The sequence below is a fragment of the Triticum aestivum genome, chromosome 2B (assembly GCF_018294505.1).
Source record: "Triticum aestivum cultivar Chinese Spring chromosome 2B, IWGSC CS RefSeq v2.1, whole genome shotgun sequence".
Taxonomy (NCBI): domain Eukaryota; kingdom Viridiplantae; phylum Streptophyta; class Magnoliopsida; order Poales; family Poaceae; genus Triticum; species Triticum aestivum.
In genome coordinates, this window is record NC_057798.1 from 156,181,015 (window position 1) to 156,204,374 (window position 23,360).

A 23,360-nucleotide genomic window follows, 5' to 3' on the forward strand; every position below is an offset into this window, starting at 1 on the left:
CTCTGCCAAAACAAATCAATTAGAAGTATGATCGTAATAAGATGGTGTTTTTAACTACAACGACATAAGACAAATCTCTGAGCACCTTGTTCGGAAGATAAGGTTTTGCGAATATCTGTCTCAAACATTTAAGGTATTATCTGCCTCAAACTTGCTACACCTAGCTTTGAAAACATCACTCATAACAAAGTACATCTGAACTGACACAAACCTGCCTTCTGTGACCCATACAGATAAATTCCGCTCCATGGAGGATCACACCTAAGGGTAGCAAAATTTGCAGAATCGTATACACAACCATGGGGCCAGCTTTGACCCACCCGGAAACAATGCTATGTGACACACTTCTTTTACTGAATTGGATCCCATTCAGGCCTACAAAAAACAGGATTACCCAAAGAACAGGTGCACCTGGCAGTGCCGCAGAGATCACAATTATAAGGGAATCATATGTGTGATGATTATAGTTGCATCCTTACGCTTCTCGGCATGACCTGGACCTAAGACATGAACAACATCATCCTCTATCCTACGCAGATCTTCCGCATGCACAAATGCAATAACAGACGTACACTTTTGCAGCATTTCTTGACTGCTATCCTATATATCATGAAGCATATCACTGCACGCAGGGTCCAGATAACCAACATATGGACCTGGGGATGCTCACGCTCCTTGCACACACCAACAGCGCTTAGATACATCTTTAACATAGCTGCTGATAAGCAGGATCTTTTAAGAGGGCCATCATACCATGGAGGTACAAACGCCAACAGAGATTTCCTGATATTAGGAAGATGCAACTCATATAAGAACCTTGGTTTCTTCCTAGTAAACACCAACGTAAAAAACACCCATTTATAAAGCTAGTCATAGTAAATCAATACAAATTACTTGGTCTGAAAACCTAAAACAAACATACTTTAATGCTTGACTGAATACCATCTACCTGAAGCCAAAGCAGTAGTTGGACATAGCACGACGAATAATCCATGAAATGAAAGCTGCCTACTCTGTAGCAGCATATATCAAACATTTTATTATGAAAATAGGGAGAACAGAAATTAAATCAAAGGCTAATACTTGGCCGTATAATATATTTTTCTCCCAGAGTCTCAAAATATCCAAAGAATGCATCTGAGGTGAATGCTAAGATGAACAGACTCTCACAAACCAATACTAACCAGCATTCCTTTGGAGCAGTGCACATAGCGCCAGTTGCTTATCGATTCCCCTCTCTCAGATCAATGGTTGCGTCCCTCCTTTCAGATTCCATGGCCAGCGAAAGAATTGCCTGGGCACTTCGAACACAAAGAACACATAAATCACAAACCTCTGAGCGGACAAAAGGACACAGGAGACCCAAACCCACCAGTCGACGCAGCCCGCAGCCTCCCTCTGATGAAACAGATGCAGGAGAAGAAGAAACGGGCAGTAGAAGATCCCCCACCCCAACAAAGAGGCAGAAACCGAATCCACAACCAAAGACCACCGCGCTCCCCGCTCAACGAAGAGCCCGACGCCGCCACGCCGTCTCAAAAAAGAAACAAGTGCCGCCACCCGCCTCACCCAAATCGGTAGGGAAACAATTGATCGCAACCCCAGCTGTAAAACGAAACGAAGCACCGACACGTGCGGAAGGATGTGTACCAAGGCGCCACAAGTACACTCGAGTAGACCGACAGGCCGAGACAAACGACCAAGAAGCTGGCAGGGAGGACCCACCCTGCAGGCCACACCCCCACGATCAATCAGGAGCCCCCTCTCGAGGGAGCGTAGAGTTTTAGAGGATTAGATAGCCAGTATAAACCAACTCTATGGTGTAGTTTTGTCCTAGTATGTGCAAAAATGATATAACATAAAGCTCAGGAAGCAATTCCCATGGATATAAAATGGATCATGGAAATGAAGAAATTGTTTTAACAAGCTAACTCTCTAAAGTGTAACTTTTTCACAAGTAGATTTATTTTCATTGCCGACATTAGTACATAATCTTTGTTTCACAGGGACCTAACATAATTTACAATATCATCCAATATGAGGGCCTCACTGGTGATTTACATAATTGATGCACATGCTTTTAGCCCCAGTTACCCTATGCAAAACAAGGCGATTCACAAAATTAGGATGTAGTCAATACTTAACAGTAATGAATAGTTTTCAACACAGACATAGCAGCACCGAATAGCACACTCACTAAATACTGATATTGCACACACTGCCCAGTATAGTGTCCCCAACTCTCAGCCTACACCACCATGCACACATGATTCCAACAGTTAAATGCAGCATAAGTTGATTACCCACATACGATACAATGGCAATAAATTCATACAGTAGAAAATAACTCTACCTCTCATTTTCTGCATGTACATGACCATTGCAATACAATGAGTACCCCGAGAGAACTCATCCTAGATATACCAAACAAGGGGAAAAGGGGAAAAACAGAGGACATGAATCCACAGAACGACAAAGATTAAAAACGAACATTACACTGTATTACGAGACTATGGCAATCAATTGGCAGAGTAAAAGATAAGTGTAGCAGCCACTCAATGCATGTACATGACCATCAAAACATCTTCAGTATCCTGACAGAACTCCAAAGACGCACTTCCATTCACGCAAAGTGACTCCATTCACTTTCTACTCCAGCTTTCAATGAACATTTTGTCCTTAAAGTACAATCTCGAACTCATGGAAAAGACAATATAGTGCGAATCAGAACCACCAATCACCACAAACGCAAGACAAAATCCAACTATCCACCAAAATAGAAAAGAAATAGCACAGATCTAGCACAACAACACACCAACAATAACAAATAATCGAAGAAACAGCAAACCTCGGAACTAACAGAAGAAAACCGCAGACGCAGCAGCCACCGCGCCCCACAGGCTCAGCCCCAGGATCTGATGTAGAGACAGAAGAAATGGCAGCAGCGGACCGGCTTCCTTTCAACGGCGTGACCCAATCTACCTGCTCCTTTTGCCGTTCCGGGTAAACACAGAGCACGCCTCTGGTACCGAACGCCACTAGTTAGATTGGTTGGGTGGAGTTCTAGTATACAGGTAATCTGAAGATTTATTGTCCCTTCCAACGTGTTTGAGTTCAGAATGGAACACATCAATGCAAAAATACCCATCAGCAGCGAGGGGAGAAGGCAGTTCCATAGTGGGAGTGGAGATGTGTTGCACTCTCATCGTGGTCAGGGTGGGTGGTGGGGTGGCGCTTTGTGTCCTCCTCTGTTTTCTAGAGCCGTTTGACGCCATGGCCTACTCCTCGTTCCCCGTTGCTGCTGACATGCACCCTCTCCAGCATATCGTCGTCGTAGTCCTGATTCCACACACACACACACACACACACACACACAAAAGAGTTGGTATCAGCACCTATGCAAACCGAGAAAACATGATGAGGAAAAACCAAAATTTCTGCAAGCAAGGAGGGGAAACATAAATGTCAACCATGGCTGCTCAGGAAGCAACAAGACTACAAGAGGAAACATATAGATTAGAGCATAAATAGACTCATGAAGCAGGGAATAGAAGGTGGGCAGTGTAGAAGGGAAGGGCAGTGGCAGCGCGCCTTGTATATGCCATTAATGGCAGGAAGAAACGACGACAACTCCATCATCTCCTTCGCCCACACCGCCGCTCCGCCTGCTTTTTTCTTTTGAGCGATTACTTTTCTCGTCGAGCCGTTTTGTCTCTCGACCTGGATCACAGCAAACTTGATGACCCAGTTACAATTTTCGGCCCGGATGATGAGAGGAGAAAGAAAACGGCCTTGAGGATGCAACGAGTGACCGGCCGATCTGGTGCGTTCATAGGCTTGATCCAACTGTCAGCGAAGCAAACAACTGTGGTGGCTTGTTGCTCGTCCAGTTATACTGTTTCTTAATATGCCCATAAGGCTCAAGCAATACATCAAACTTGTAAGACTTAGGGTTTTGGGAAACTGCACGACACCCGTTAAGGGTGTGGCTATCTCATATATATAAGGGGTACACCAAGGTGTACGATACAATATACAAGACATATACAGAAGCTATATGTAAATACAGTCTAACACCCTCCCTCAATCTTAACTATGCCCTGAAGTACAAAGTATGTTAAGATTGCGCCTGCAGCCTACAAACTGAGGTTGTGGAAGAGGCTTCGTGAAAATGTCAGCAAGTTGATCTTTGGAGGAGATGAACTTGATGTGGAGTAGCTTCTGTGCAACACGTTCCCATACAAAATGATAGTCAACTTCTATGTGCTTTGTCCGAGCATGAAACACTGGATTAGATGAGAGATATGTAGCTCCAATGTTATCACACCAAAGGACAGGCGGCTGAGTTTGAGGAACTCCCAACTCTCTCAATAAGGAGTGTACCCATATGATCTCAGCTGTAGCATTTGCAACGGCTTTATATTCTGCTTCAGTGCTACTCCTGGACACTGTAGCTTGTTTGCGAGCAGCCCAGGCGATCAAGTTAGGACCAAAGAAGACAGCATGTCCCCCCGTGGATCGCCTGTCATCTGGATTACCAGCCCAGTCAGCATCTGAAAAAGCAGAAAGCGTAGGAGACGGTGCTGGCTGAAGGAGCAAACCATATGAGGCAGTAAAGCAAACATAACGAAGAATCCGCTTCACCGCTGTCCAATGAGAAGTCCGAGGAGCATGAAGAAATTGGCAGACACGATTGACTGCATATGAGAGATCTGGCCGAGTGATAGTTAAGTACTGCAGGCCACCAACAACGCTACGATACTCAGTGGCGTCATCAGAGGTGAGAGGATCTCCATCAAACGCAGACAGACGATCAGTAGCAGACATAGGAGTCATGACATGTTTGCATTTAAGCATACCTGCCCGTCGCAACAGGTCCATCGAATACTTATGCTGTGTGAGTGTCAAGCCAGCAGAAGAATGTGAAACTTCCAGCCCAAGGAAGTAATGCAACGTTCCTAAATCCTTCACCGCAAAATCTCCACTCAAGGAAGATATCAGACGGTCAGCAGCAGCATCCGAGGAGCTAATGAGGATGATGTCATCAACATATACCAGAAGATACATCGTCACCTGAGGTCGATGCAGAAGGAAGAGCGAGGTGTCAGCAGTAGAGGGAACAAAACCAAGTGACCGAAGAACAGAGCCCAATCTGGCATGCCAAGCACGAGGAGCCTGCTTCAACCCATAGAGCGCCTTGACCAGGCGACACAGATGATGAGGACGAGCAGGATCAACAAAACCAGGGGGCTGACGCATGTAAACCTCCTCATCCAGAACACCATGAAGAAAGGCATTTTGAACATCCAGCTGACGAAGAAACCAGCCCCGAGTAACAGCCAAGGACAACAGAAGTCGAATAGTTGTTGGTTTGATCACCGGACTGAACGTATCCTCATAGTCAAGACCATACCTTTGCTTGAACCCTTTCGCCACTAACCGTGCCTTATAGCGTTCAATAGAACCATCAGCATGCTTCTTAACCTTGAAGACCCACTTGGAATCAATGACATTGACACCAGAGACCGGAGGAACAAGCTGCCAAGTACCATTTGTCAACAATGCCTGATACTCTTGCTCCATAGCTTGACGCCAATGAGGAATCCCGAGAGCAACCTGGAAGTGACGCGGTTCAGCCGAAGGATCTTCCTTGACATGAGCAACACATGCCGCAAGCCAGGCGACCGTCCCATCTTTGCGTTGCTTGGGACACACAATACCGGATCGACTGCGAGTATGTGGTCGAAGAGGAACGGCCGCAGGTGGTGCAACCAGTGGCAACGGCCCCGGCGATGAAGAAGTATCCGACGCAGCCGGTGACGATGCAGCGGCGACAGGCGAGGACGAGGCCGACCCAGGCGAGGCCGACCCTGGCGACAGACTCGACTGGATGGGCGAGTCAGTCGGCTCAAGGCCAACCGAGGCGCGGCAGCCCAGCCCAGGCGAGCTCACCGGCTCAGGAGAGGCCGGCCCAGATGGGAGCACCAGCTCGGGGGAGGCCGGCCCAGATGGAATCACCGGCTCGGGGGAGGCCGACGCAGGGGAGACCAGCCCGGGCAAGGCCGGCCCAGGCGGAACCGACCCAGCCTCAGAAGAGGCCGGCGCGGACGGAGCCGACGCTGAGGCGCCCAGTCCAGGCATGCATGGCGCATGCACAAGGCCATTCGCCACGTCGGGTGCAGTTGATGGCTCCGGCTCCTCCAGCAACTCCAGGCGAACTCCACGACCCGTTCCTGCAGCATGATTAGGCAACAACGCAGGAGAATATGCAATATCAACAAATTGAGCAGGCAGTGGAGAGGTGGATTGCAAGGAGGAGGCTGGAGGGGTGGGAGTTATGGACAAAGACGAGAACGGGAATACACTCTCGTCAAACACAACATCACGCGAGATGTAGACACGGTTGGATGGAATATGAAGACACTTGTACCCTTTGTGAAGAGAGCTATACCCAAGAAATACACAAAGTTTGGACCGAAACTCGAGCTTGTGCTTATTATAAGGACGAAGATGAGGCCAGCATGCACAACCAAAAACTTTGAGAAAAGTATAATCTGGAACCTCATTAAGCAATAGTTCAAGTGGTGTTTTCATCCCAAGGAGACGTGTAGGAAGCCTATTTATGAGAAAACAGGCAGTAGAAAAAGCATCACTCCAAAAACGAAAAGGTGCTGATGCATGAGCAAGTAAGGTGAGACCGGTTTCGACAATGTGACGATGCTTACGTTCAGCCGTGCCATTCTGCTGATGTGTATGAGGACAAGACACGCGATGCGAAATCCCAAGCTTATTAAAAAAGGAATTGAGGTTGTGATATTCACCCCCCCCAATCTGACTGAACATGAATAATCTTATGCTTAAGAAGACGCTCAACATGAGCTTGAAATTGCAGGAACACGTCAAACACATCGGATTTACGTTTGATAAGATAAAGCCAAGTGAACCGACTATAAGCATCAATAAAACTGACATAATAATTATGACCGCTCACAGAAGTTTGGGTATGCCCCCATACATCAGAATAAATAAGCTCAAGTGGAGTTTTGACGACACGACTCGAATCAGAAAACGAAAGCTGATGACTCTTGCCTTGTTGACAGGCATCACAGACTGTGGCAACATCTTTATTGGACACAACGGGAAGACTATGATGATGAAGAACACTACGAACTATGGGAGTGGCAGGATGGCCGAGCCGTGCATGCCAATGAGTAGGCGACACACGGACACCAGTGAGTGCTCGAGGGGCAGAAGGCAGATCAAGTGCATATAATCCATCGCGCAGGCGACCTCTAAGCAGAACGTCCCTCGTGGCCCGATCCTTGATAAAAAAATAAAAAGGATGAAACTCAGTGAAAACATTGTTATCACGAGTAAGCTGAGGAATAGACAATAGGCTACGAGTAGCAGAAGGAACTCTAAGGACATTACGAAGATGGAGAGATTTCTGTTTATGAGTTAAAAGAGAGGCCTGACCAACATGTGATATGTGCATACCTGCTCCACTGGCGGTGTGAACCTGATCATTACCACGGTATGGCTCCTGAACTAAGAGTTTGCCCATCTCACCCGTCAAATGATTCGTAGCGCCTGTGTCCATATACCATGTTGGATCAATGGGGTATGATGTAGTGTGGCCTGCTTGACGAGCAGGCTCATGAGTGGCCAAGGCAGCTTGTTTCTCGTTGCCTTTGCCATTGTTGCCGACGCCGAGGAAGTCCTGCTTGAAGCGGCGATGATAGCGGGAAGCAACATGACCTGGGATGTTGCACAGTTGACAAGGGAGCTGAACGCCACAAGAAGGGCAGCAGGCACACGAACGACCACCCCCGGTCGTGGGGAAAGGAGCTGCGGCAGGCGACCGCGGAGCCGGCAAAGTCAATGGTGATGTTTTGCCCGCTGCAGTTGACTTGAAGGGCTTCCCTTTTCCACGAGTGGCAGCGTTGGCAGCCATGAAACTCGGATTGGTACGGCAGAACTTGATGCGCTGTTCTGTAGCAAGGAGGCGGGCGTAGAGCTCACGGGGTTCAAGTGGAGTATCACGGCCATTGATGTTCTCAGCAAGGTTATCATAGTCGTCATCCAGACCGTTCATGACGAAGGTGGTGAAGTCCTCTTTGCGAAGCGGTTGACCAATGGAGGCTAGAGTGTCTGCGAGACGCGTCATCTTGCCGAAGTAGTCGGTAATGCTGAGGTCAAGAAGCTTGGTCTCTCCCAGCTCCGTACGAAGAGTGTGAGCACGAGCCTGCTGCTGAGATGCAAAGCTAGTGTGAAGGGCAGACCACGCCTCCTAGGACGTGGCAGTGAAGAGAACCAAGGAGGACACCGCCTCGGTGAGCGACGACTGGATCGCCGAAAGTATGGCCTGATCCTGAGCCACCCACGCATGGTATGCCGGGTGATGTGGTGGAGGACACGGCAAGGAACCCTCGACGTAGCCCTCCAGATAGCGACTGCAGAGAAGTGGCAACACCTGTGCACGCCATGACAGATAATTGTCCGTCGTCAGCTTCACTGGGATCAGATGCGCGAAGTAGAACGGCGTGCTGGCCACGGCATGATCAGTAGGAGGAGGCGCCGTGTAGTAGGTCATGTGAGATGATCCACCAGATGCAGCCATGGCCGGAGGGTAGTAGCCGCCGTAGGGCAATGGCGGCGGCGGGGCCCTGTCCGACCCAGCGTTCGCGGCGACAGGTGAAGGCGCGTAGGGCACGTAGGGCGCCGCTGCAACAGCGGCAGGAGATGCAGCCGCGGCGGGCGCGTAGGGCGGCGCCCCGTAGTGGCCCGTTGATGAAGTAGCGGCCCCGTAGGGGCCATAGGCCGCCGATCCGGCAGGGACGGGCGCCGCCCTGTAGGGGCCTGCGGACGGGAGTGGAGCAGCCCCGTACGAGCCGTAGGCTGCCGATCCAGCGGGGACGGGCACCGCCCCGTAGGGGCCTGCGGGCGGGAGTGGAGCAGCCCCGTGGGGGGCGTAGGTGGCCGATCCCATCCACGGACCGGTGTACGAAGGATCCCCCAGGGTCGGCGGAGGCGCGGCCGGTGACGACGGCGGTGGCTGATCCGAGGAGGCGCCTGCCATCGAAGATTGGCCGGTGTAGACCGAAACCAGGGGACGCGAGGAGAGGAATGGCGACGCAGGCGCCGTGACAGAAGCCGGCGCGACGGCGGCGACGGAGTTGGGCGCGATCGCGGTGGCGGAGGCGGCGGCGGCAGCAACAGCGGAAGACATAGGATCGGTTAGGGTTGATACCATGTAAGACTTAGGGTTTTGGGAAACTGCACGACACCCGTTAAGGGTGTGGCTATCTCATATATATAAGGGGTACACCAAGGTGTACGATACAATATACAAGACATATACAGAAGCTATATGTAAATACAGTCTAACAAAACTATTCCACCAATCCTCTCTCTCGCTTCCAACAAAGAGCATACGCCTGATCACTTCTCCATGGTTCGACCAAAAGAAACTTCTTCATGGTTGACCTGGACAAAAAGTTGACCATTGACATGTTTGACCTTTGACCATTGACTATAAAAAGGGTTCATCCTATTGGAAAAGTTCACGGATTTGGAAAAATAAAGTGGATTTGCAAAAATTTCATAAATTAAAAATACCATGAATTAGAAAACCATGGGTTTTGAAAACAAAGTTCAAGGATTTGAAAAAAAATCATGATTTTTTAAAAAATCATCAATTTTGCAAAAAGTTTATAAATTTTGAAAAAAGTCCATCAATTTTGAAAAAAAATATCATCTACTTTTAAAAATCATTCATCTTGAGAAAGTTTCATCAATTTAGAAAAAAAACATCAATCTTGAATAAAGTTCATCGACTTTGTAAAAAAATCATTAATATTGTAAAAAGGTTCATTGATTTTTTTTAAGGAAACTGAAAAAGTTTGCACATTGCAAAACAAAAAGGAACAGAAAAAAGGAAACGAAACAAAAAAGAAAAAGGGAAATGAAAACCGAAAAAAAACGTTTGAAAAAACAAGAAAACAAGAAAAAAAGAAAGAGAGAAGAGGTAAGAAAAAAAGGACCAGAAAGAACTACGTAAACACGAGTTCTCAAGTCAGCTGGTGGTTATCACGTCTAACTATGCACCATGAAGTACGTGGTTTGAATCCTCTAAGGCTCACATTTTTTACTTTTTTTTAGGGGAAATCACATTCATTACTTAAAACAGGTTTGGAATGTCATTAGCTACAACATCTAGCAAGAACTCTGGGGGAACACCCACCCAAACATGAGACCTCTCGTCTCCAACACTAACCCTAGCCAGCTTGTGAGCTGCCTCGTTCGCAGATCGGCGAGTCCACACAACCCTAAAGTCCATGAACTCATCCAGCAAAACATTTATTTCCTGCACCCAAGGGCCGACCGCAGCCATGATCTTCTCGGAAGAATTGATCATCTTCACGGCAGCTTGACAGTCCTGCTCCACCAAGATCCGCTGCACCTGTTGGTCCCTAGCCAGCCAAAGAAGACCCAAACAGGCCCGGAATTCCGCTCCTTTCGGATCAGCACAGTGAGGGAAAAAGAAACCAGCAGCAGCAAGGAATCCGCCATGATGGTCACGCAGAATCGCTCCTCCTCCTCCTTTGTCCATCTGCTTAGCCAGAGCTCCATCCGCATTCCCCTTGACCCAACCTTCGTCACATTCATTACTTAAAACAGGTTTGGAATGTCATTAGCTACAACATCTAGCAAGAACTCTGGGGGAACACCCACCCAAACATGAGACCTCTCGTCTCCAACACTAACCCTAGCCAGCTTGTGAGCTGCCTCGTTCGCAGATCGGTGAGTCCACACAACCCTAAAGTCCATGAACTCATCCAGCAAAAAAATTATTTCCTGCACCCAAGGGCCGACCGCAGCCATGATCTTCTCGGAAGAATTGATCATCTTCACGGCAGCTTGACAGTCCTGCTCCACCAAGATCCGTTGCACCTGTTGGTCCCTAGCCAGCCAAAGAAGACCCAAACAGGCCCGGAATTCCGCTCCTTCCGGATCAGCACAGTGAGGGAAAAAGAAACCAGCAGCAGCAAGGAATCCGCCATGATGGTCACGCAGAATCGCTCCTCCTCCTCCTTTGTCCATCTGCTTAGCCAGAGCTCCATCCGCATTCCCCTTGACCCAACCTTCGTCAGGCGCCTCCCATTACTGCACTGGCTTGGCTTCTGTTGGCCTCTTCGCTACAGCATGTGCCTCCCTCCATTGGAGCAAGGAGGAGAACACACGGTCAAGAACCTCCCGAGGTTGAGCAATCCGTCTTCCATCCTGGGCTTCATTCCTGGCGAGGCACATGCCATAAGTGGCATGGATCATCATCTCTTTCTCCTCGTCCTTAGCCGACGCAAACCACTCCAGCAACCAGTCCGCCATAGCCCGTTGGGACTCCCTCAGACTAGAAGGAGGAGACGCCTTGAACCCCTTCTCCGAGCGCATGAGCTTCCAGAACATGTCAGAGTGGTGGCAGCCCCAAAACCTATGAAAGGCTGTCTCCTCTCGACCACAAGCAACACAGAACACCCCAGGCTTTATTCTTCTCCTGAGAAGCTCAGAGCCAACCGCAAGCCCATTTCGAATCAAGCGCCACACATGAATTTTTGCTTTTCCCGACGCATCCGAGTCCCACAGAGCTAGGTATCCCTTGTGCTTGGCCACCGAGTTAGAAGCTTCCGGTCGTCCAGAGGCCACTCTGTTCATCGACATCCTCAAGTGGTACGCTGAACGGACAGTCAGCACACCATTGCGAATATGGTTCCAAGCGAGATAGTCATCAGAGCCCGCGCCCCCAATCGCAATATGCTTAATATCCTTGGCGTCATCGTGAGAGACCATAGCATCCACCTTAGTGTCATCCCACGCCGACCCATCCTGCGTCAACAGGTCCGCAACTTTGGTCACACCCGGGATAAAACGTTGGCCCAGTGGCCGCATGCATCCAGCTCTTGGGATCCAATTGCTGTGATGAACATTAATAGATGAGCCATCCCCGATCCGCCAGATTGAGCCCGCTCTTAGCAGCTCCCTTCCATGGATGATGCTTCTGAAGGTGAAGGAGCCCGCCGTCGGGCACGTAGCATTCAGAATGGAACAGCACGGGTAGTAGCGAGCTTTCAAGACACAGGCACACAATGAAGAAGGCCGCTGGTAGATACGCCACGCCTGCTTGGCAAGAAGCGCCTGGTTGAACACCTCGGGGTCCCTAAAGCTAAGGCCCCCCTCCTTCCGAGACTCTCACATCTTTTCCCAGGAGATCCAATGCACCTTCCGCTCACCATCCGTTGCTCCCCACCAGAATTTTGACGATATTGATTTCAGATTCCGGCACATTTTCTTGGTAAGTTGGAAACAACTCATGGTGTGGGTTGGTGTAGCTTGCAACGAAGATTTTACCAGCACCTCCCGGGCCTTCTTCGACAGACCCTGCCCTTTCCAGCCGCCCACTTTACCTTTAGAGCTCTCGAGGACCTGTCTGAAAGCACCATCTTTGGACCGCCCCACCCGTGTGGGCAGGCCCAAGTACTTCTCACTAAGCGCCTCCGAGGAAATCCCACTAGTTTGCTTCAGTAACTCCTTAGTTTCCTCCGAGCAGCCTTTGCCAAAGAAGATGGAAGATTTCTGCAAGTTCACTTTCTGACCGGAAGCAACCTCATACCTCACTAAGATATCCTTCAACACCTCCATACTCGATTCAGACCCTTCCAGAAAGACGATGCTATCGTCCGCAAACAGCAAATGTGTTACCTGCGGGCCATTAGACCCAAACGAGACTCCACTGATTGCCTTCTCCTGGTGGGCTCTTTTGAGCAAGACCGAGAACCCCTCCACACAAAGTAAGAACAGATATGGAGAGAGGGGGTCGCCTTGTCGGAGCCCCCTATATGGGGCAAACATCCTCGACAGACCACCATTCAGCTTGACCCTGAACCGAAAACGGCCACCAAAGGGAAAGAAAATAGATCACCTCTTCACCCGAGCTCGACGCGGCTTCATCGCTGATCAGCAGCTTTGCGGACCTCGAGAGTAGTTCACCAGAAGCAAAACCATTGTCGTTGAAAGAATCAGACTGGGGCAACATGTCCCCGGACACGCCATCGAACTCTAGATCTGACACCCCCGCACGACAACGACGTCGAAGGAGGAAACCAGAACTATCAGCCACCAACCACAAACCCAGCATGGGATGCACTATCTTCCAGCTGTCACTTGCGCAGACAACCGTCTGCGTGTACTCCTAGATGACAAAACCTCCCTGCTCCACCATGACATCAGAGACAACGCCACAACAACGGGGACAGAGCAGAAGGAGAGACACACCTGATGGAGTCGCCGTCGCCGCCGCCTCGCCGACATCATCCATGAACCCTAACACAACCGATCTGAAGGATCGGCAATCACACGATGTCATCAACTCCGAGACGCCGCCATGAACAGCACCGTCAGTGTGGGAGTGAAGCTGAGGCAGATTTATTCGTCCGGGCGCCGCTCCCACCACCCCAACAGTGCACCACGACCTATAAATCCAAAACCAAACTACAGAACAGAGGAACGGGGTCCCCCTCCACTACTAGGGAAAAGCCTATACATAGAGGTATAGTAGTAGCGCCAGTTAAAATAGGGCGCTACTGCTAATTTGTAGTAGCCCATTCACGAAAAGCGCGCTATAGCTCAAAAGTTAGCAGTAGCGCATGTCCAGAAACAAGCGCTACCACTATAATTCCCACGGCTTGGCCGATAGGCTACACATAGTAGTAGCGATCCATACAGAACAGTGCTACCGCTACTTACTTTGTAGCGGCGCGTTTCCTTCTAAACACGCTACTGCTAAACGATATAAAATTAAATGGAAAACAAATAGAAAGGTAATTGAAAATGAAAGAAATAGAATAAGGTGAAAGGAAAAAAAATAAAATGTGAAGAAAAATAAATGAAAAAGGGAAAAAAGAGAAAGGAGTAGCAGTAGCGTGTATACCAGAACGCACTGTAGGTAATGTAGCAGTAGCGCGCTTTCCGAAACGCGCTACTGCTACTTCTGAATTAACCACCTGCCCCGGCTCGAAATTTGGCTAAGTCCTCCATTCCCCTCTTTCCCCTACTCCTCTGTCGCCGCCGCCCGCCGCCGCTCTCAACCTCATCGTCGCCGCCCTCGACCTCACCGCCGCTGCCCAGCACCGCCGCCGCCCGAGCCCGCCCAGCACCGCCGCCTCCCGATCCTGAGCCCGCCCTCGCCGTCCCTACCTCTCCGTCGTCGAGCACCTCCCCGCCACCGTCTCTCCCCTCTCTATAAGCCCCCTACCCCTCCCCACCCCCTTTCTCTCTGCTTAATTAGTTAGTACTAGATGTTTTCTAGTAGTAGATGTTAATTTAGGGTTCATAGATAATGATTTTTAGTAGTTGAACTAGTTTAGTTTTAGTTGAACTAGTTTAGCTTTAGTTGAACTAGTTTAGTTTTAGTTGAACTAGTTTAGTAAGTAAATTAATAAACTAGTTGAACTAGTTGAATTAATAGAACTAATGTATTTTTAGTAAGTAAATTAATAAACTAGTTGAACTAGTTTAGTTTTAGTTGAACTAGTTTAGTAAGTAAAATAATATAACTAGTTGAACTGCTTTATTTTTAGAAAGAACTGGGTTTTTTCTATTTATAGTAAGTTTATATTTAGTAAGAACTAGTTGAATTAATAGAACTAGTTGAACATGTCATATTTGTTGTTATTTTTTTAGTTTAAGCAATTATTCGGGATGTATTAGTGATAACTTATAGGGTTTTTGCTTTTGCAGAAATCAAGGAGCCCCTCCATCATCCCCGTTGTCGTCCCCGTCAACGACCCCCTCTGACCTCGAGGTGAGACCTGCCAAATCTCCATGTATATTTGTGTTGCTCATATAGGATATGTGGTTGCCCAAGTGGCCGGTCATGTTCATGTTACGCCTCCGAGTGCCCTATGTTTTGCCGGAGTGTTGATTAATTTCCGTTCCGGCAAATTTCAGGCGCTCGATATGTCCTTTTTTAGCAAAGGTCATGCCGGATTTTTTCCATGAAGTCTGGCATGACTTGTGCTAGAATATGTACAAGTTTAATCTTTGAATTATGAACGTAAGAAATGTCGTACTCGGACGATGATAGTCTCCCAGGGGAGTGCAGCTGGTGCCACGACGATCGAGGTATGTGCGACAGGTTCGTTGAGCTGGACGAAGATCGGCGCTTCAGCATTAAGCTCGAGGAGAGCTTCGATGTTGAAATGGTACGCAACAACGACAAGTGTTTTTTTTCATAATTAAGCATGACTTCAACTATTTCAACGTCTAATTTTCATATTTTACAATTCGACTAGCTTATCCCATGCCATGCAAGACGCTATGTCTTGGAGAGGATGGGTTTTGAAGACCATGAAAATGAACAAAGAAAATACACCTAAGGACCCATCATGATATGGATTTTGAAGTAAATTTGTGCAATGCTCAGAGCGTAACCCATTTTCGTTGCCAAAATTGGGAAACACTTTGCAAAATGTATGGTTTTTATGAGGGTATGATTGTCATCATGGATCTTGGTGATCCCGACATCGAGCAAGACAATATGGACATTTGGGTCCTTGTTGATACGCTTCCGATTGTATCGCTATGTGAGTTTCTCAAACATAGTTATTAACTAATTTATATTGTTTATTTCAAAATAGTTGACAGCTTATTTCCATTGACGGCTTATTTTGATTCTTCAAAGACTGTGCGGAACATGGTTGACAAAACCCACTACACCAATGGCTCTGAATTAACTTATAAGGAGAAAAATCATCTGATCGCATTTTGTACTCTTGTTGAGGATTACAATAACTATTATCAAACTCCTCCGAATTATGGTGAATACGTGCCGCTAGTGCACGTGTTGAACCACAGTAACTTCTCTGGAGATACCCTGGTAAGATTTTTACTATTACGACATCCGTGCATCTTTTGCATACTTCTAAAACTAGTACATCATTGCTAACTACGAAGTTATTACTATGTTTTTCAACAGAAACTCCCGATGGATTGTGTGCCTCATCTGATGTATCTGAATGGTCGCCTTACAGTTCTGAACATACTGCCAGGTAAATCTAGGGAGCTCACCTGTACATATCGGATTTCTAAAACCAGTGAACACATGCTCATCAAAGAATGGAAAAAATTGGACATTCCCAGGAGGTTCTTGGAAGTAACATTCAGCGAAAGGGAAGAATTGGAGACAGGATAATCTCCATTCTCCATAATGGAGAGTCAGGGGCTATCTTTTTTTTGCTATTTTACCTTAGAAAATGTAGTAGGTTCTAAGAGAATGTAGTAGGTCCTATGAGGTACAATATGTTTATTATGTGGTAATGTGTTAGAGTTGATAATGAGGAGTACTTGTGATTACGACTAGTGACCAATTTGCTATGTGATGTCATTGATGAAAACGATGATCTTGAGGAGGTGTTATATGACAATGATGTATTATGATGATAAGTTGTTAATGATATGATGATGATGATGATGATGATGATATTATATCATTGGGTGAAAGAACCGCGGATTAGTTTCAAGTGGATGGACATCCACTTGAAACTAATCCGCGGTTCTTTCACCCCCGTGATGTAATAACTCATTATGATGTAAAAACAATCTAAATTCCTGTTGTATGAAAACTTGTGTAAAGGTGTATGAATACAACATGAAATAAATAAGAAATAAAATACTAAATAGTAGTAGTACCGCGGGCAAGGGAGAAGCGCTACTACTAATTACCAGTAGCGCGCCTCTGGGAAAGCGCTACTACTAAGTCGATATAGCAGTAGCGTGGGTTAAGGCACGCTACTGCTAACCTTTAGCTGTAGCGCCGTACTAGTACCGCACCATCACGCGCTACTGATAGGCCTAAAACCCGCGCTGCTGCTAAGCTTTTCCCTAGTAGTGTCCCTCCTGCCGCCGGAGCAGCCGAAGAGAGAGGGGGGCCAACGCCCTGGCCGGCTGAGATCAGAGGAAGAATATCGCCTTCCTAGTCGCATGGCGTGGCGGCGGCTAGGGTAGGGAAGACGCGAGTCGACTATCGAGGATGTGCCTGACGGAGTTCGTGCCCTCTGGCTCACTGAATATACTCGTAGCTCGCAGTAATTCGCTTAAGTTATTCTAAAAGAAACATGTACCAACGATTAAAACACTTGACAAAATGAAACAAAAATATAAACATTTTGGACAGAAGGGAGTATTTATCAACATTTGATGAATAAATAAAAATACCATGAATTAGAAAAACCATGGATTTTGAAAACAAAGTTCAAGGATTTGAAAAAAAATCACGATTTTTTCAAAAATCATCGATTTTGCAAAAAAATCATAAATTTTGAAAAAAGTCCATCGATTTTAAAAAAAATATCATCTACTTTAAGAAAAATCATTCATCTTGAAAACGTTTCATCAATTTAGAAAAAAAAACATCAATCTTGAATAAAGTTCATCGACTTTGTAAAAAATCAATAATATTGTAAAAGGGTTCATTGATATTTTTTTAAAGGAAACTGAAAAAGTTTACACATTGCAAAACAAAAAGGAACAGAAAAAAGGAAACGAAACGAAAAAGAAAAAGGGAAATGAAAACCGAAAAAAACATTTGAAAAAATAAGAAAAAAAAGGAAAAAAGAAAGAGGTAAGAGGTAAGAAGAAAAGGACCAGAAAGAACTATGTAAACACAAGTTCTCAAGTCGGCTGGTGGTTATCACGTCTAACTATGCACCAGTGGTTCGATTCCTCTAAGGCTCACATCTTGGAAACGCTCACATCGGCAGTTTCTAGCGAGTCAGGCTGAGGCGAGCGTACAAGGTGGGCCACTTGCACGAGGGGAGATGGGAGAGATACGAGCTGGTATGCAGCCTGTGCGTTCTCCTACCTCCAATAACCTTCCCTTTAATTCTGTTATTCCTAACCCCTTCTGATCTACACAACGGTGCTTCGTTTCGAGGTAAGCTCTACACGAAAAAGATGCACCTTGATGCTATGGGTTCCATTGAGGCGATCGGTTCGTAGTTTTGTCGGTCATAAGTTCTTAATTTCGTCTTCCCGTTTGAAGCTATTCTTGACGAATTTTGTAAGATTCATCGCGCACGATCAATCGTTTGAAATTTCCTTTGACCAGCAGCCTAATCTCGCGGTTCCTCACAACATCTGTGTTGTAACTTTTTAGTTTCGACGATTGTAACTTCATCTCTCTTTGAGCAGCAGTCTACTGCACTGATGCCGCCATGTCGAGCTCCTCTGTCCTCTGCTCAGAGTCCTCCTATTCGTCCCTCTCGACACCGACTCCCCTTGATTTCCTTGCCCATGTCCTACTACACTAGAGACGTCGCTCATCTCGGCCTATTCTCTGTCGTCCTCCTACTGCACTAACGCTGCAACGGCGTGCACATTGTTTTTTCTGTCATCTGCCTCCGTGCACACTACAGTTCGGCGCGCCACCGACGGGGTCGATCATCTTGGCCTCCTCTCTCTCGCCCTACTACACTGGAGTCATTTCCGGTGTCGATCATCTCGGCATCCTCTCTCGTCCACTGCACTGACGATACCATGGCGCGAGCACTGCATTCTCCTCCTTTGTTGACTGTCTTTGTGCGAGCACCGCAACTATGAGAATTATGCAACTCCCATTTACCGGAGGAACACTTTGGATACTACCAAACGTCACAACATAACTGGGTGATTATAAAGGAGTACTACAGGTGTCTCCGAAGGTACATGTTTATAAGCCTTGCAAGCAATGTGACCAAATGAGTTGGTTACGGAATGATGCATTACGGAACGAGTAAAGAGACTTGCTGGTAACGAGATTGAACTAGGTATTGGATACCGACGATCAAATCTTGGGCAAGTAACATACCGATGACAAAGGGAACAACGTATGTTGTTATACGGTTTGACCGATAAAGATCTTCGTAGAATATGTAGGAACCAATATGGGCATCCAGGTTCCGCTATTGGTTATTGACCGAGAATAGTTCTAGGTCATGTCTACATAGTTCTCGAACCCGTAGGGTCCGCACGCTTAACGTTACGATGACAGTTATATTATGAGTTTATGAGTTTTGATGTACCGAAGGAGTTCAGAGTCCCGGATGAGATCGGGGACATGACGAGGAGTCTCGAAATGGTCGAGACATAAAGATCGATATATTGTACGACTATATTCGGAGTTCGGAAAGGTTCCGAGTGATTCGGGTATTTTTCGGAGTACCGGAGAGTTACGGGAATTCGACGGGAGAAGTATTGGGCCTTATTGGGCCATACGGGAAAGAGAGAGGGGCTGCCTAGGGTAGGCCGCGCGCCCCCCCAAGGCCTAGTCCGAATTGGACTAGGGGGAGGGGCCGCACCCCCTCCTTCCTTCCCTTCTCTCTTCCCTTTCCTTCTCTCCTACTCCTACTACATGGAAGGTCTCCTAGTTGGACTAGGAAAGGAGGGAGTCCTACTCCCGGTGGGAGTAGGACTCCTCCCTGGTGCGCCCTCCCTTGGCCGGCCGCCCCCTCCCCCTTGCTCCTTTATATACGGGGGCAGGGGGCACCCCATAACACACAAGTTGATCTACGGATCGTTCCTTAGCCGTGTGCGGTGCCCCCCTCCACCATATTCCACCTCGGTCATATCGTCGCGGTGTTTAGGCGAAGCCCTGCGCCGGTAGAGCATCATCATCGTCACCACACCGTCGTGCTGACGGAACTCATCCCCGACACTTTGCTGGATCGGAGTCCGGGGATCGTCATCGAGCTGAACGTGTGCTGAATCCGGAGGTGCCGTACGTTCGGTACTTGGATCGGTCGGATCGTGAAGACGTACGACTACATCAACCGCGTTGTCATAACGCTTCCGCTTACGGTCTACGAGGGTACGTGGACAACACTCTCCCCTCTCGTTGCTATGCCATCACCATGATCTTGCGTGTGCGTAGGAATTTTTTTTTTGAAATTACTACGTTCCCCAACAGTGGTATCAGAGCTAGGTTTTATGCGTAGATGTTATATGCACGAGTAGAACACAAGTGAGTTGTGGGCGATATAAGTCATACTGCTTACCAGCATGTCATACTTTGGTTCGGCGGTATTGTGAGATGAAGCGGCCCGGACCGATATTACGCGTACGCTTACGCGAGACTGGTTTCACCGCTACGAGCACTCGTTGCTTAAAGGTGACCGGCGGGTGTCCGTCTCTCTCACTTTAGTTGAACCGAGTGTGGCTACGCCCGGTCCTTGCGAAGGTTAAAACAGCACCAACTTGACAAACTATCGTTGTGGTTTTGATGCGTAGGTAAGAACGGTTCTTGCTAAGCCCGTAGCAGCCACGTAAAATTTTGCAACAACAAAGTAGAGGACGTCTAACTTGTTTTTGCAGGGCATGTTGTGATGTGATATGGTCAAGACGTGATGCTATATTTTATTGTATGAGATGATCATGTTTTGTAACCGAAGTTATCGGCAACTGGCAGGAGCCATATGGTTGTCGCTTTATTGTATGAAATGCAAACGACCTGTAATTGCTTTACTTTATCACTAAGCGGTAGCGATAGTCGTAGAAGCAATAGATGGCGTAACGACAACGATGCTATGATGGAGATCAAGGTGTCGCGCCGGTGACGATGGTGATCACGACGGTGCTTCGAAGATGGAGATCACAAGCACAAGATGATGATGGCCATATCATATCACTTATATTGATTGCATGTGATGTTTATCCTTTATGCATCTTATCTTGCTTTGATTGACGGTAGCATTTTAAGATGATCTCTCACTAATTATCAAGAAGTGTTCTCCCTGAGTATGCACCGTTGCGAAAGTTCTTCGTGCTGAGACACCACGTGATGATCGGGTGTGATAGGCTCTACGTTCAAATACAACGGGTGCAAAACAGTTGCACACACGGAATACTCGGGTTAAACTTGACGAGCCTAGCATATACAGATATGGCCTCGGAACACGGAGACCGAAAGGTCGAGCGTGAATCATATAGTAGATATGATCAACATAATGATGTTCACCATTGAAACTACTCCATCTCACGTGATGATCGGACATGGTTTAGTTGATTTGGATCACATGATCACTTAGATGACTAGAGAGATGTCTGTCTAAGTGGGAGTTCTTAAGTAATATGATTAATTGAACTTGAATTTATCATGAACTTAGTCCTGGTAGTATTTTGCAAATTGTGTTATAGATCAATAGCTCGCGTTGTTGCTTCCCTATGTTTTTATATGTGTTCCTAGAGAAAACTATGTTGAAAAATGTTAGTAGAAATGATGCGGACTTGGTCCATGATCTGAGGTTTATCCTCATTGCTGCACAGAAGAATTATGTCCTTGATGCACCGCTAGGTGACAGACCTATTGCAGGAGCAGATGTAGACGTTATGAACGTTTGGCTAGCTCAATATGATGACTACTTGATAGTTTAGTGCACCATGCTTAACGGCTTAGAATCGGGACTTCAAAGATGTTTTGAACTTCATGGACCATATGAGATGTTCCAGGAATTGAAGTTAATATTTCAAGCAAATACCCGAGTTGAGAGATATGAAGTCTCCAACAAGTTCTATTGCTAAAAGATGGAGGAGAATCGCTCAACTAGTGAGCATGTGCTCAGATTGTCTGAGTACTTCAATCGCTTGAATCAAGTGGGAGTTAATCTTCCAGATAAGATAGTGATTGACAGAATTCTCTGGTCACCATCACCAAGTTAGTAGAACTTTGTGATGAACTGTAGTATGCAAGGGATGACAAAAACGATTCCGAGCTCTTCGTGATGTTGAAATCAACGAAGGTAGAAATCAAGAAAGAGCATCCAGTGTTGATGATTGACAAGACCACTAGTTTCAAGAAAAGGGCAAAGGGAAAGAAAGGGAACTTCAAGTAGAATGACAAGCAAGTTGTCAGTCCCGCGAAGAAGCCCAAAGCTAGACCAAAGCCTGAAACTGAGTGATTATACTGCAAAGGAAATGATCACTAGAAACGGAAATGCCTTGAATATTTGGTGAATAAGAAGGATGGCAAAGTGAACAAGGGTATATTTGATATACATGTTATTGATGTGTACCTTACTAGTGTTTATAGTAACCCCTGAGTATTTGATACTTGTTCGGTTGCTAAGATTAGTAACTCGAAACAGGAGTTACAGAATAAACAGAAACTAGTTGAGGGTGATGTGACGATGTGTGTTGGAAGTGGTTCCAAGATTGATATGATCATCATTGCACACTCCCTATACTTTCGGGATTAGTGTTGAACCTAAATAAATGTTATTTGGTGTTTGAGTTGAGCATGAATATGATTTGATCATGTTTATTGCAATACGGTTATTCATTTAAAGTCAGAGAATAATTGTTGTTCTGTTTACATGAATAAGACCTTCGATGGTCATACACCCAATGAACATAGTTTGTTGGATCTCGATCGTAGTGATACACATATTCATAATATTGATGCCAAAAGATGAAAAGTTAATAATGATAGTGCAACTTATTTGTGGCACTGCCGTTTGGGTCATATCGGTGTAAAGCGCATGAAGAAACTCCATAAAGATGGATTTTCGGAATCACTTGGTTATGAATCATTTAATGCTTGCGAACCGTGCCTTTTGGGCAAGATGACTAAAAACTCCGTTCTCCGGAACAATGGAACAAGCTACTAACTTATTGGAAATAATACATACCGATGTATGCGATCCAATGAGTGTTGATGCTCGTGGCAAGTATCGTTATTTTCTGACCTTCACAAAATGATTTGAGCAGATATGGGTATATCTACTTGATGAAACATAAGTCTGAAATAATTGAAAGGTTCAAATAATTTCAGAGTGAAGTGGAAAAATCATCGTAACAAGAAAATAAAGTTTCTACGATCTGATCGCGGAGACGAATATTTGAGTTACGAGTTTGGTCTTCAGTTAAAACAATGTGGAATAGTTTCACAGCTCGCGCCACCTGGAATACCACAACGTTATGGTGTGTCCGAACGCCGTAACTGCACTTTATTGGATATGGTGCGATCTATGATGTCTCTTATCGGTTTTACCACTATCGTTTTGGGGTTGTGCATTAGAGACAGCTGCATTCACATTTAAAAGGGCACCATCTAAATCCGTTGAGACGACACCGTATGAACTATGGTTTAGCAGTAAACCTAAGCTGTCATTTCTTAAAGTTTGGAGTTGCGATGCTTATATGAAAAAAGTTTCAACCTGATAAGCTCAAACCCAAATCGGAGAAGTGCGTCTTCATAGAATACCCAAAGTTAACTATTGGGTACACCTTCTATCACAGATCGGAAGGAAAGTTATTCATTGCTAAGAATGGATCCT